Source organism: Etheostoma cragini, chromosome 21 (genome assembly GCF_013103735.1).
Source record: "Etheostoma cragini isolate CJK2018 chromosome 21, CSU_Ecrag_1.0, whole genome shotgun sequence".
NCBI lineage: Eukaryota > Metazoa > Chordata > Actinopteri > Perciformes > Percidae > Etheostoma > Etheostoma cragini.
In genome coordinates, this window is record NC_048427.1 from 21749626 (window position 1) to 21762750 (window position 13125).

Here is a 13125-nt window from a genome sequence, read left to right on the forward strand (position 1 = left end):
CACACACACACACACACACACACACACACACACACACACACACACACACACACACACACACAAACACACACACACGGCAATGTAGTAAGCAAAACAAAACCATGATTTATTGAAACCCAGGTTGCAGATGCGTCTTTAAAGTGGTTTGAAGCGTCTGTCCTATGTGCTACTTTTAATACTTAATTCATAATCTTAATTCATGTACACACACACACATGCAAGCCCACACACACACACACACACACACACAGACACACACAAACACACACAGTCCTTTCTGAAACAACAGGCTACACTTGTCAGGTGAAATCTGTTTCCAATTAGCCCAGGACTTTCATGTGTTCCGACCTGGCCCTGTTGCTTTGGAGAAACATGACATCATGGACCTGGTTTACTGTTGTTGCACTCTTAGTGCCTCGTAGCGTTCTAATCTCTCACCCCGCTTGTATTTGGACTTGAGTCACTTATCGTTAGCGATGAGATCACAGAGGGATCACTCTTTAGAGCGAGCAGTGCCACTGCCCGGTTGCTTGAGTCTAACTACACAATGCTTACCCGGTGCACAGCATGATTTCTGCCACAATGCAACATCCATACGGTGATTACACATCTGACAAAATTGCGTTTTTGGCAAACGTGAACCCAGACGTGAACCTCTCCAAGCTTTCAAGTCAATCTAACCCTGTCATCAGACCATCTCATGACGGCGTCCCTCATTCAATTGGCATCCGAATGTTCGTTTTCAGTCGAGCACTGGCAGAGGCAGTTGCTCATATTTGAACCAGGTCATGGAGTTCCACATCAAAATTTCTCATAATAAAGACTAAATAATCACGGGGCGATTTATCTTTGCTTTTTCGGCACAAGTTCTGCACTACGGATGGTATTACAGCTAGAAATTCTGCTTTGTTTTCTCACTTGACATTTTTATTAATGAGATGTCTGTAGAAATATATTGATGAAGAGAATGAGCGAATTTGAGAAAGGGCTGTTGTGAAAATGATGTGGAGACATACTGTGTGCATGAAGAATGAGATTGCATAATATACAGTACGTAACAGAGCGGGCCTGTGCAGATCCTCGAGCCAGACACTTGCTGGTTATTCGACTCATAAAAGAAAACAAATCAAGCCTTGGCTGAAAATAAACTTCGCTATTGACTACCGAACTTGTTTAACATTGCTGTAACCATAATCCTCGGAATTCACACGATATTCTTACCCTATCACCTACAAAATACATTCTCATATTAGTCATTTCCATTCGAGGAAATGTCCCTGCTTCCTGGATTACCTTCATAGGAAACGGGTTGTCCAATCCACCAAGTATGACATCAGTCATCCTGTAGGCAGCGGGTGGGGGGTAGCTGGTTGGGCTGTGAATCGCAGGACTTGGACTTTTGACACATTTAGGCTACCAAAACACTTGGTTAAAGATGCACTAATCAATATCTTGGATAAAATTGCAAATTACTCAAAAATGTATTTGTATTTAGCTTTAGACAAAAGCATCTGCAAAGGAGAAACGTGTTAAATCACTTTTCTGTTAATTCGACCCCAGGTGTCAGCGGACACAACACCTGCACATATAAGCACATATTAACCCACAAATCCCACAACCCACAAACAGAGACGGTTGTATATGAAAATGACTTATACAACAATATAGCAAAACAAAACACAAAAGAAAAATACAGGGAAGTAATAGAAATAAAAAAATGAATTAAAACCAATGCTGCGGTTCCTTTTAATATATTTTAAAACCCCAAAAGTGACAGATTTAAAAAAAAAACAAAAAAACATAAAGACGACAAATGAAAGCAAAAACAACGTGTTACAGTAAAGTTTGTATTAACAGTTTGCTTTGCTACCCCCAGGTGGAAGGAAAATCAAGTAGGGGCTTTAAGTACAAAGAAAGATTATGAACATTGAAAAACGTGTTGAATTTTCCAATAACACTTTATTTATACTCTTTATATGACTGACATGGCACCGTTAGAACCATGACATGTACATGAAGGAGTCCTTTTAAATGTTAATGAATGTTGTCATTAAGTTGTATTTGGTAAATTATGAGACATTGAATGCTAAGTTTGCATTTTTAAGATTTTCCTGTCATAACAGTTTGACATCATTTCGACCATAAATAGGCAGACGAAGGCTGATGGGTACCGGCGGTGCGTGTAACGGTGATCTCCTTGGTGTGTCAGTGCCTTATGTCATGGCAGTTGTGTTGCTCAGGACCTACAAAACCACAGTGTAGTGTGTGAAGTGGTTTGGCTGAGTGCTGGTGGCTGACCAGGGTCTCTACACATGGACTCAGCATCACCAGGGTCTCTACACACTCTTAAAAGTGATGCTTCTGTTGGTATTTTATACTTTGAGCATAACAGATACACATTACACCTCATCCATGGAATGAAATTAACACAAAGTTTCAATCTGTGACACAAGGTACTTACAAAGATACTGCTCATGGGGGGGTAAATATGCTTTTAAAGGACAGTTTTACTCGGGTACAGTCACCAAAAGTTACCCTTTAATTCTTTCTCTGCTCTGTCAAGATTCAGTTTTTATTTTTGCTTTATTTAAGCATTTATTTAGTTATAAATGGTGCTATACAAGTAAATTGTAATTATAATTATAATTATAATTATTATTTCTTCCGTCTGTGTTCGGGACATAAAAAGGCCAGAGTAGTTTGTTGAAGGCAACTGAAACAGGGGTTTCGTTAAGTATGGCAGGGAGTGTGTATGAGGGGTGGGGGGGGGTTGGTTGGTGTACTAAGAATGAGTAATATATTCACGTTGGGATGTTTCATAGTCTTCTGTCTCCAACTGGACTGCACAAAAAGAATCACAATAAAAAATTATATAATTCTTGACCTTCATCGTAATCATGTAACACACACACACGCAGCGTACAGCCTAGCTGTAAGCTTAAACCGGTTCCAGGCCAAGTGGAGCTTTCCCTGACAAATGGTATCAATATGCTTCCAGTCACTGGAGCACGTTGTTACCTGGGATGACAGGCTGGAGAGTCAAGCTTGCTGGGACCAGTCTTAAATCAAAGGACCAGCTTTCGCACTAATGAATCTACACGCGGGGCGGCTGTGGCTCAGTGGTAGAGGCGTTGCCTGGTAGATTGGTAGTTCAACCCCTGGCCCTGCAGTCCCACGTCAAAGTGTTCTTGAGCAAGGCACTGAGCCCTGAGTTCCCCCCCAATGCTGCGCCGTCAGGGTGTAAGTGTGTGTATCTGATGAGCCCCTTGTACGGCAGCCTTGGCCTCAGTGTGTGAATGGTGATTAGTTCCTGTACTATGTAGAAGTGCTATATAAAAGTGTTGCTACTGGATAAGACCCATTTCAGACAGGGAGTTTAATGGTTTAGACAACCGTGGGTAGTATGCAGAGATGCTTAAAAAATGTTATTTTTCCCCCCAGATCTCCCCTCCTCTTTAAGGGGGAAAAAATGAAAAACAAAACAACACATTCTCTCCCTTTCTCCAGCTCTCATGCACACCAGTGGAGAGAACGCACCGGAGGCATCCAACAAAAACACCAAACCGAAATAGAGCTGCTATTTTGGTCCAAACTGGCTATTATTTTTAGAAAAAGTGACATGCTCTATGTTGAATTACAACATCATAAGGTCACATCATACCCCCTCTTTTCAGCCTTCTACCCTCCAGCCTATGACTCACCACAAAATATGTAGTGACGTAACCCATAGTATCCACCCCCAAGTTCTCCTCCAGAATTTGATCTGCAGCTCATTGACCTGATTCAATCAGAGGGGGGAACTCTTCCCATCCACAGAAATCCACTTCGTGTTTAAACAGATGGTTTGATATCATCGTCCTGAGCTGAAACTAGCAGTCTGCTCAGGATGCCTACTAGTTCAGATGGGTTTGTTTTACGTTTGCCCATCATGGACCAGCTCCATGACTTGCAGCATGTGAGTGAAATGCAGCGGAGGACAGAATAATGTGGCTGTTGGTATGCCAGGCTAAGACAAAATGAAACATGCAGAAAAGACATGCTTCCAATTTCTTACTCACTTCAAGTGTTTCCTCCAACCAGTGATGTAGTTTGAAATGAAAAGGTGGATAATCTCCCGGCCTTTGGTCGATGATAAGCATCGCAAAGAAACCACAGACGACCAAAGTATCATGACCATGTTCATTTAATAAAGAATGTTATGTAAAGCGAACTAAACTCCTAATTTACCAAGTTTTTAACAGAAACTCATAAAAGGACATGTAAAAAGAAATATGCAAAAGAAAATGAGCTAAAAGACATTACAATCAAAGTCGAGACTGTAAAACGTGTTTAACGATGCGGCTATAAAAGATGATGATGAATTTCTTACTTTAAATTCCTCTGGCTGCAACTTCTACTGTCTCAGTAAATGTTTAGCTACGATAGCGACATGGCCCCATGTCCCCACATCTACCGGATGGATTGGCACAATATTTAGTACAGGCATTCTGGGTCCGAGAGGATGAAGCCCGCTGACTTTGATGATTCCGTAACCAGAAGGGCAAACTCTTTACATATCCAGTGAAATAACTCAACATCTACCGGATGGATTGGCACACAATAATGTTCAGACATTCATGATTCCCAGAAGATGTATTCACACTAAATACCATAATAATGACCAAATGTTTTAACACATTAAACTACAATGTAGATCGTGGTAAGCATTAATCCAGCTAAACATGAACGTGTTAGCATTGTCACTGCGTCGCCATTTGCTCCAAAACCTACAAAAGGTTAAGCACTGTAATTTGTAAGCAGTCCACGTTTGTTTTGCATTGTATAAGAAGGTGGGTGGCGGTGTAGGCAGGAGGTTGGGTGGATGGGTGGATGATTGGCCATGAAGGACTTTAAAGCCAGAAAGCGATGTTTGCTACCCGGGGAACACAAGACTTCCACCCAGAAACTGCGTGTTCCACCATCTTTTTCCTCAACTTAAGTAGTCGTTTTGGTGCCTAAAGTTAACTTGCCTTGCAGCTAAGAAAGGGAGGAAAAAGGGCAGGGAGGCAGGTTCATCTGAAAAAACTACTGAAGCTGGGGGTGTGTTCTGCACATCTGAGGTCGCTGCTGCGAGCCTCTTTCTCTGCTTCAGGTGCTCCGGCACCGCTCAGGATGGGTTAATAAATGCCTGTTCAATTGCAAACAAGTCTCTTTTGCTCAGTGATTTATTTTCTTCTAAAAACATGGACTTCATGTTACTCACAGAGACATGGCAACGGGATCTGGAATACTATCACCGGAATGAGCTCTGTCCTGTGGACAGCACAACCAGACTAACGGGCCGTGGTGGGGGTCTTGCTGTGGTTTTTAAAAACATTTCATCTGTCAGTCAATGAGCGCTGGCACGTACTCTTCTATCAAACTAAAGAATACCAAAGTTGGTTGTTCAAATGCTTTTTATTGTATTTTAATATTTTTTCTTACTGATATTTCAGATTTCTTATCATCCATTATTAAGCTGGACAGAGTGATTATTGTTGGTTATTTCAATATTTATGTGGATGATGATACTTGCAAAAATGCTTCTGAATTTGTAAATATCACGGAATCTTTTAATTTTTTAGCTCAAAGCAGCACAATTCCTAAATACAGCCTCACGGAACTCGTAGCTTTGCTTTAGATCTTAGTTTTGTTTAATTTTATGCAGGAAAAGTAAAAGATGCTCAACCAATCTCAACACCTATAAGAGATTTTAGAACTAAAACAAGAAGAAGAAGAAGAAGAAGAAGAAGAAAAAGGTACACTGCCAGGTCATTGCCATTAAAACTTATCTTAATGATGTTTCGGACAACACCTGAAAGCATCATCTATTGCCTTTCATTCCGGTGGAACTATGTGTTCATGACAGCCACCCACAGTCATTTGATAACAATGTGGTGGCGACTAATTCATTCACCAGTGTCCCCCTTAACTATCCTTTTTTTAACCCTTATTAAGTCAGGAAAGTTGCAGTGACAGAGAGCAGAAACATCTGGATCACATTCACACAGTTACCCCTACATTCTGCCAGTGCGGCGCAGCACATCCCAGAAGTGTCCCCGAAGCATCTGTCCACTAACAATATGCGCTATGTCTAGGACTTTGTAACCAGGGTACTATATGTAAATGTCTTATGCCAAATATGATAAAAACATAATGTCAGAAAGTAATATTCTAAGAGACATTTCCATTAATAGTGACACTAGCAGCAGGAAGGAAGTGCCTGTCAGATCAGCATTATGCAAACCAGTGTGGTGGCAGGCCTTGTGCTTTGCATGCCGTCCAGTTGTTGGACATGCGAGCGGGCATCAGCGGTGTGAGGAGCTCTGGGAAATTACTGTACAGGAAATTGGACGTATGATGTTTGAATCATCGTGTATCTGAGGTGAGTTGTAGACTGATCCCACAGTAGTGAAGTACATTAAAACAAGTGAATCCAATTTAAAGGAAAACTCTGAGCTCTGCTTGTCTTTTTAACTCGATGGCTAAAGGACACTTTCATTTGTGCACAAATACAGATTGACATGCCAAAAGACCTGAAAAGCCTTCGGGTGTGTTTTGAGGTGGGTAGAATCTGGGATATTAGAGGCCGACATGTGAAGAACTGAAGTCAATAGTCTTTCTTTTTTGGTCCTGGTTAACTCACATTCTGCGAGGGTAGTCTGATGTCATAACAACACGATAACTCGCCTGTATGGATTCACAGGAAAACAAGGTTGGTGTTTGCTTACAGTCGTGAACAAACCCTCTTATCCCTGTGTTTATTTACGCACACTGAATCAATTCATCTGTGATACAGCCAACAGTCATGTTCTGGATAAGCTTTCCTTTCAAAACATTTGGATTTAATTATCATGGGGATATGATATCCAAACAATCTGGTTTCTTCCATTAATAACATGATTGCAGCATGGCAAGGCGAGCTATGGCCGCAGCATTTTCATATATTTTCATGGATTTGGAGCTTGTTTACTTACTATTATGGGCATGAGGCAAAACCCAATTTAGAGTAATGATACAGTTTACGTTTTGGAGTTTAAAAAGATCTGCGAGGAACTGTCCTGGTTCAACCGCCTGCAAGATCCCAACGGAGAAACAAACATTACCCGTGGGACTTTTCCACAATGAAAGGCTTCTCGCTTGCTGTCGCCGTTGCAGGTCAACGCTGTGGACGCGGGGAAAAGGAAAGCAGCCAAAACTTTAGCGTAACTGATAACTGGAACACTGTACATAGAGGAAACGTAAGCAGTGTGTTACTTTACAGATAAAGCTGTTCTATTTATAGGCCTTAACCACGGTGCAGTTTGAGCTGCAGGCTCTGGAGAAGTGTTTTTCTCCTCTTCCAGAATACAGTTTTGGACAGCAGGAGTGCACTGTTACTTTTGGCACCTCCATTTGGATTTAGATTGAGTCTTTAAATAACAATGATGAAGTAAAAAATCACATTTTGCCATGTTTAGCAAATTGAAGTGTAGATGTGTTCAACAACAGCTAGTTTTTGTCATTGATATTTTAGAGGCGACCGGTGATGCCATCTTTCGTGGTAACATTTCCCGCACCATGATGAAGAACATCCTAGGACACGCCGTCTACCAATGGACCAACTGACATGGTTACGCAGACTATTGCAAGGTAGTCTATATCCATGATGTTCTACTTCTGGGATTGTTCTGCTGCTGCAAGAAATTCAGCCTGATGTCCGTCCCTGTCCTCTGTCACTGTGTTTGTGTTCTAACCTGTGTCCCCGTCCTCTGTCTCTGTGTTGGTGTTCTAACCTCGTCCCCGTCCTCTGTCTCTGTGTTGGCGTTCTAACCTCTGCTGGATTTCTGAGAACTATGGTTACCTGGTCTTCAGATCTCTGCAGGGTAAATCCAGACAGCTAGCTAGACTATCTGGCCAATCTGAGTTTTCTGTTGACGACTAAAACTACTTCTGAACGTATCCATGTTCCACCAAAACAACTTCCTTCCTGAGACTATTTGGCCAAGGCACCGTGGCTCTGTCCGGATCTAAGCCCTAACCAAAATGATTGTGATAGGCTAAAAGAAATGCCAATAAACCAAAACAAAGCTTAATTTAAAGCAAGACTGCATATTGAGGGGCCACTGGCCACCCTTGCCCCCGCCCCAGAACCACCACTGTGTGTATTTGTGTGTTTGCTTGGTTTCAGGAGAACCAATGGCTGAACCCTTCTTCAGATATAGTGTCTGTCAAGTAACATCTTGTTTTCTGAGAGAAACTATGTGATGTGAGTGTCTTGGATTCAATTAAAGTTTTTTAATTGAAGATACATAAGTGAGAAACGGCCTCTAGCTGTGCTAGGTTCTTCTTTCCTCTCATGTTGTGACCTACTGTAGATAAAAGCCACCACAGTGTCGACTTTCAATAGGAGGCAGATCATTCGAATTGCAGGAGACAAATCATTTAAATAGACGGGATACATTGTCAGTTGTTAGGGCTTAGGTTGAGTGCTGTGCTCGTATTTCAAAGAGCTCTCTTCTCTACACTGGTTTAGATAATTAGTATCTATCGGATGTCCTGGCATTAAAGGGCTACACCACTTTAGTCCTCAGCCTGTTGGTCATCTTAACCTGCTAATTAACCTGCTGATTCTGTCATTTTGTTTATTTCACTGTTGATTTGTTAACTATGCCCTTCCATTGGGGATTGTATTCTGAGCTGCCGGTGTGATGCCTCAGCTGCTCTGCAGCGTTATCTCTCTCTGACAACTCTCTCTATTTGGTTTTCCTCAGGACACACTCATCTTCACCTAAGACTCACATGTGTTGATGTTTCCTCCCTTTTTCCAGTCCTCTGCATTAGTCTGGCAGTGTGTAGGCTGAACATTCATGTGTATAGATGAGCAAAACCCGACTGCTGTTGATGTCTGAGTGTGATTAGGGCATGCAAACAACGTGCTACTGATATTTGGGTCACACAGACAGTCCCACTGTATGCACTCTGAGCATGAGCAATACTAATGAAAACACTGCATGTGCAAGAGCTCTTCATGATCCTGGTACATAGTCGTTGGTACACAGTCATTTTTCAGAACAATATCATTAAGCCAGAAATTTTACTTAAATTATTATGCAGATCGTTGTGTTGAGAGTGATAATTTACAGAAATGTCATACCATTCAAGACTCTATGTTGTCTCTATGTTGACTCCATGTCTGTATGTATCTCAAATTACAAAAAAGAAAACCCATTTTCTCATTAACCTTTAATGTTAATTTCGTTATGTGTATTTGAAAATTTAAAATAAGAAGACATTTAACTTAGACGGTTGCAACACCAATACACATGCACAATAAAAAGAACATCAAGGATAACACAAACAAGTCACAGGACGTATTCTGGCCAATGGTCCTTAATTAGATGGACAGAGGTGTGTGTGTGTGTGTGTGTGTGTATGTGTGTGTGTGTGTGTGCGTGTGCGTGTGTTCTTGTTCCTGACATGGCGAGTATGCCATTAGCAGCATATAAAAGCACAAAAAAGATCTGTCTGCACTCCACCACAGTGGTTCTTTAAGGCTGTACTGGCTAAATGCTAACATCGGCATGCTAACATGCCACAATTGTGGGCGGCTGTGGCTCAGTGGTAGAGCGGTTGCCTCCCAATCGGAAGGCTGGTGGTTCGATCCCCGCCCCTGCAGTCATTGTCGAAGTGTCCTTGGGCAAGACACTGAACCCCGAGTTGCCCCTGTTGCTGCGCACCAGAGTGTGAATGTGTGTGAGTGTTTATCTGATGAGCAGGTGGCACCTTGTACGGAAGCCCCGGCCACAGTGTATGAATGTGTGTGATGGTGAATGTTTCCTGTAGATGTAAAAGCGCTTTGAGCAGTTGTTAAGACTGGAAAAACGCTATATAAATACAGCACATTTACATTTACAAAATATCAATGTTTAGCACATTCGCCAACTTAGTTTAGCGTGTTATCATGCTATCATTTGCTAATGAGCACAGAAGAGAATGTACAGCTGAGGCTGATAGAAATGTAATTAGTTTTGCTAGATGCGGGTCGCTTTTACAGTTTGATCTGATGATGATGCAAGATATAGTCAGGGATTAACAAAGTTTTTATAATTCAAATCAGTCTTCCATCCATCCATCTATACATCCTTCCATCAATCCACCCATCCGGTAGTTCCAACTCTGAACCTAAATGTTAGCGACTGGTGGTGTCGCGAGATGAAGTTATCAGCAAGGAGGGATTTGAGAAAAAAATCTGTGGGGGTTGAGATCAGATGTTTTCTGATCATGCACAACAAAACAAGACATGCAATAATTAATTTCCCCCTCCAATACCACCATGGATATAATCAACCAGCCATGCCAAAACACGTATTTATCAACTTTAAAATCCGTTGGAAAATAATCTACATAAAACATACATGGTATACTGGTAAAGTAGTGAACAGTTTTCTCTTTTTTGGGGGGGGGGGGGGGGGGGGGGGGGGGGGTTACACAATAATACAGCAGAGGCAGGGATATGTAGAACAGAAATGGGGAAATCCCACACATAATCAACTTTCCAGAATTAACAGCAATGATAGTCTGAATCCACAGACCTCAATATGACCTCATTGGAACTCAATTCTACTAATTAAAGAGTCCCAATTAAAAGTGTTGATGGTGAGCTCTGTGCACTGTGTAATGGAAAAATTAAACATGTTGCTGCTGATTCTTCCCTTCACAACATTTGTGTCTGCATAGATGATTAGAAAACCACAAAAAGGTAAGTTTACCATGAAAGCTGTTTTGCATAAAGGTGCATGATCTACATCTAGGTATGATACCCTTTATCCCCCTTTCACTGACAGTAAATGCAGCTGACTGCCACCCAGACTGGCTGCATGTTACTGCTTTGCTCGTGAGTTACCACTTGTTCATAGCCCACCACATGTGTCCAATTAGCGCTCCAGTAATCTGAATTGGCACACACAGCCCACATATTTTGGGTTGCTGCAATGCAGCCTATGGCTTTCCTATGATGTCTAATTAAATTGTAAGACACGAGTAATTGCAATAATAAGTAATGGGTTTAGATTATGCAGAAGTTGGTCCAGATGTAAAACATCTGTTGTGATTGTGCTTTTGTTGCTTTACATGGTATTGTGAGAGCTGCTGCAAAGTGTGTTCCTATCTCTGATGTAAATTCCAGGCTGTAAGAGTGTATGTGATAATAGCCACATCTCTCCCCTGCCTTTCCTTCATTTTGCACATTCAAAGAGAAATGAACTACATTGCCCCATGTAAAGCAGGGAGTGCTTTTGGCCTGTTGGCAGATGGAGTCACACAGTAACATTATTGTATGCTGGAACAGCCATGAGGCTGTTCGGAGATATCTCTCACTGAGTCGGCACATTATCAGGGATTTTTTGCTTAACATGACTCGTTTGGAGCAACACATGGCGCGTAGATACAAGAGAATGGCACCTGCCCAGTTGAGTAAAAACATCGGAAAGAACCCACAGCAGGCCGGCAGAGGCTAGGAACAAGAAGCCTGCAGTCTAGACGGACATTTATGGTTTCAGCATCAGGAAAGTGAGGGGCAGTAATTATGTCAAACTGGAGATAATCTGCACAGACCAGAGTCTGCAAGCACACAGGTATGTCTTCAGTGATGAAGCTCATCCTACATGCTATACGTGTTTTTGTTTCTACTCTTTTCTCTGTCAAAGCTTAAAATTAAATTTTAAGTTACACCTGGGATGAGCTGGAGCCTTCTGGGGCCTAATATGGGCACTAAGCTTCAATTGGAGGGGTCAGATTTTGATGTACCCAGGAAAAGATTTGGAATGAGGCATCAAACAGAATAAGATAGCGTTACCGACAGATCTGGCAGGTTAAGCAACACATTTGCAAACTTTAATGAGTTTATTCTGCTGCTGTGCGCAAAATGGTTTAAGATGTCATTATGAATTCTTGAGGCGGAATCTGTCTGATACTTTGATGGGTTTGTGACACGGCTTAAAGGGATTGAGTACATGAGCTGTAATCCATGTTCTGGCCGAGATGATTCTTGTCTTTCTAACCTTTCATTGACATTCATACCTGTGCAAAGCATGCGCCGCTGCTGATTTGCCAACACTTCAAAGGCTGGCATGGAATATTGTTGCGCTGTACATGACAAGATCCTGTTTGCTTAAGGAAACAGACTGGGTGAGCCTGCAGTTTATATTAAAAGATCAATACAGAGAGCTACATTTAGTCTCTAATTAATCATGCTGACAAAGAACAGACACTATTTGTCTCAAGACTTCATACGTTTAAATCTCTGTTATCAAGATCTAGCCACTGTTCATCACAAACCACAAAAATAACCCTGACACGCCAAAATGAAGCCATGCAGCTGGCGAGCTTGGACCGAAACATGGTTTCTAGTGATGGATCAGTCAACAGTAGTCCTCAGAAAACTCTTCCAATGACAGAACTACAGAGTGAAACATTGTGAGCTGAGGAAATGTTCTTGTCAAGGACAACACTTTTCTTCATCCTTTTTCTTCTTCTTCTTCTTCTTCTTCACTGAGACAGTGAGTTCTCCTGCGCGCAGAGACGTGGCAGCTCTGCCTACATGTCCCAGGATGCATTGCTCTCTGAGCTTCTTTAGTTGACAAAATAAACTCAGATTCAAGGAACGGATACTCGGTTTGTTCTGACCGCATCATGTCCTGCCTCCTCCCGACTCCAGAGAGAGAGAGAGAGAGAGAGAGAGAGAGAGAGAGAGAGAGAGAGAGAGATTGACGGGGGTCTATGGTCTTTAAATGAACTTTTATGGTATATTAGATCATTTCATATGTCCACACACAGCCCCGCAGCATGTGGAGGAAGGTTCGGCAAAGCAAGACTATCCTTGTATGGACACTAATATATTGAATTTGAAACTATCTGGACTAAGATTTCTTTTTTTAAGGAACATAGACAGATAACAAAATTTTACCTATTTTACCTTCAAGACACACAAATGACTTCACTTATTTCCTGAAAATAAAAAAAATGCTATGATGCATGGATTTATCTTTTTAATCAAACATTATTTCCTTATTGAAAGGTGTATGTTAGCCCTTGCAGTGAGTTTGAATTAAAGAGATGGTGTGGTGT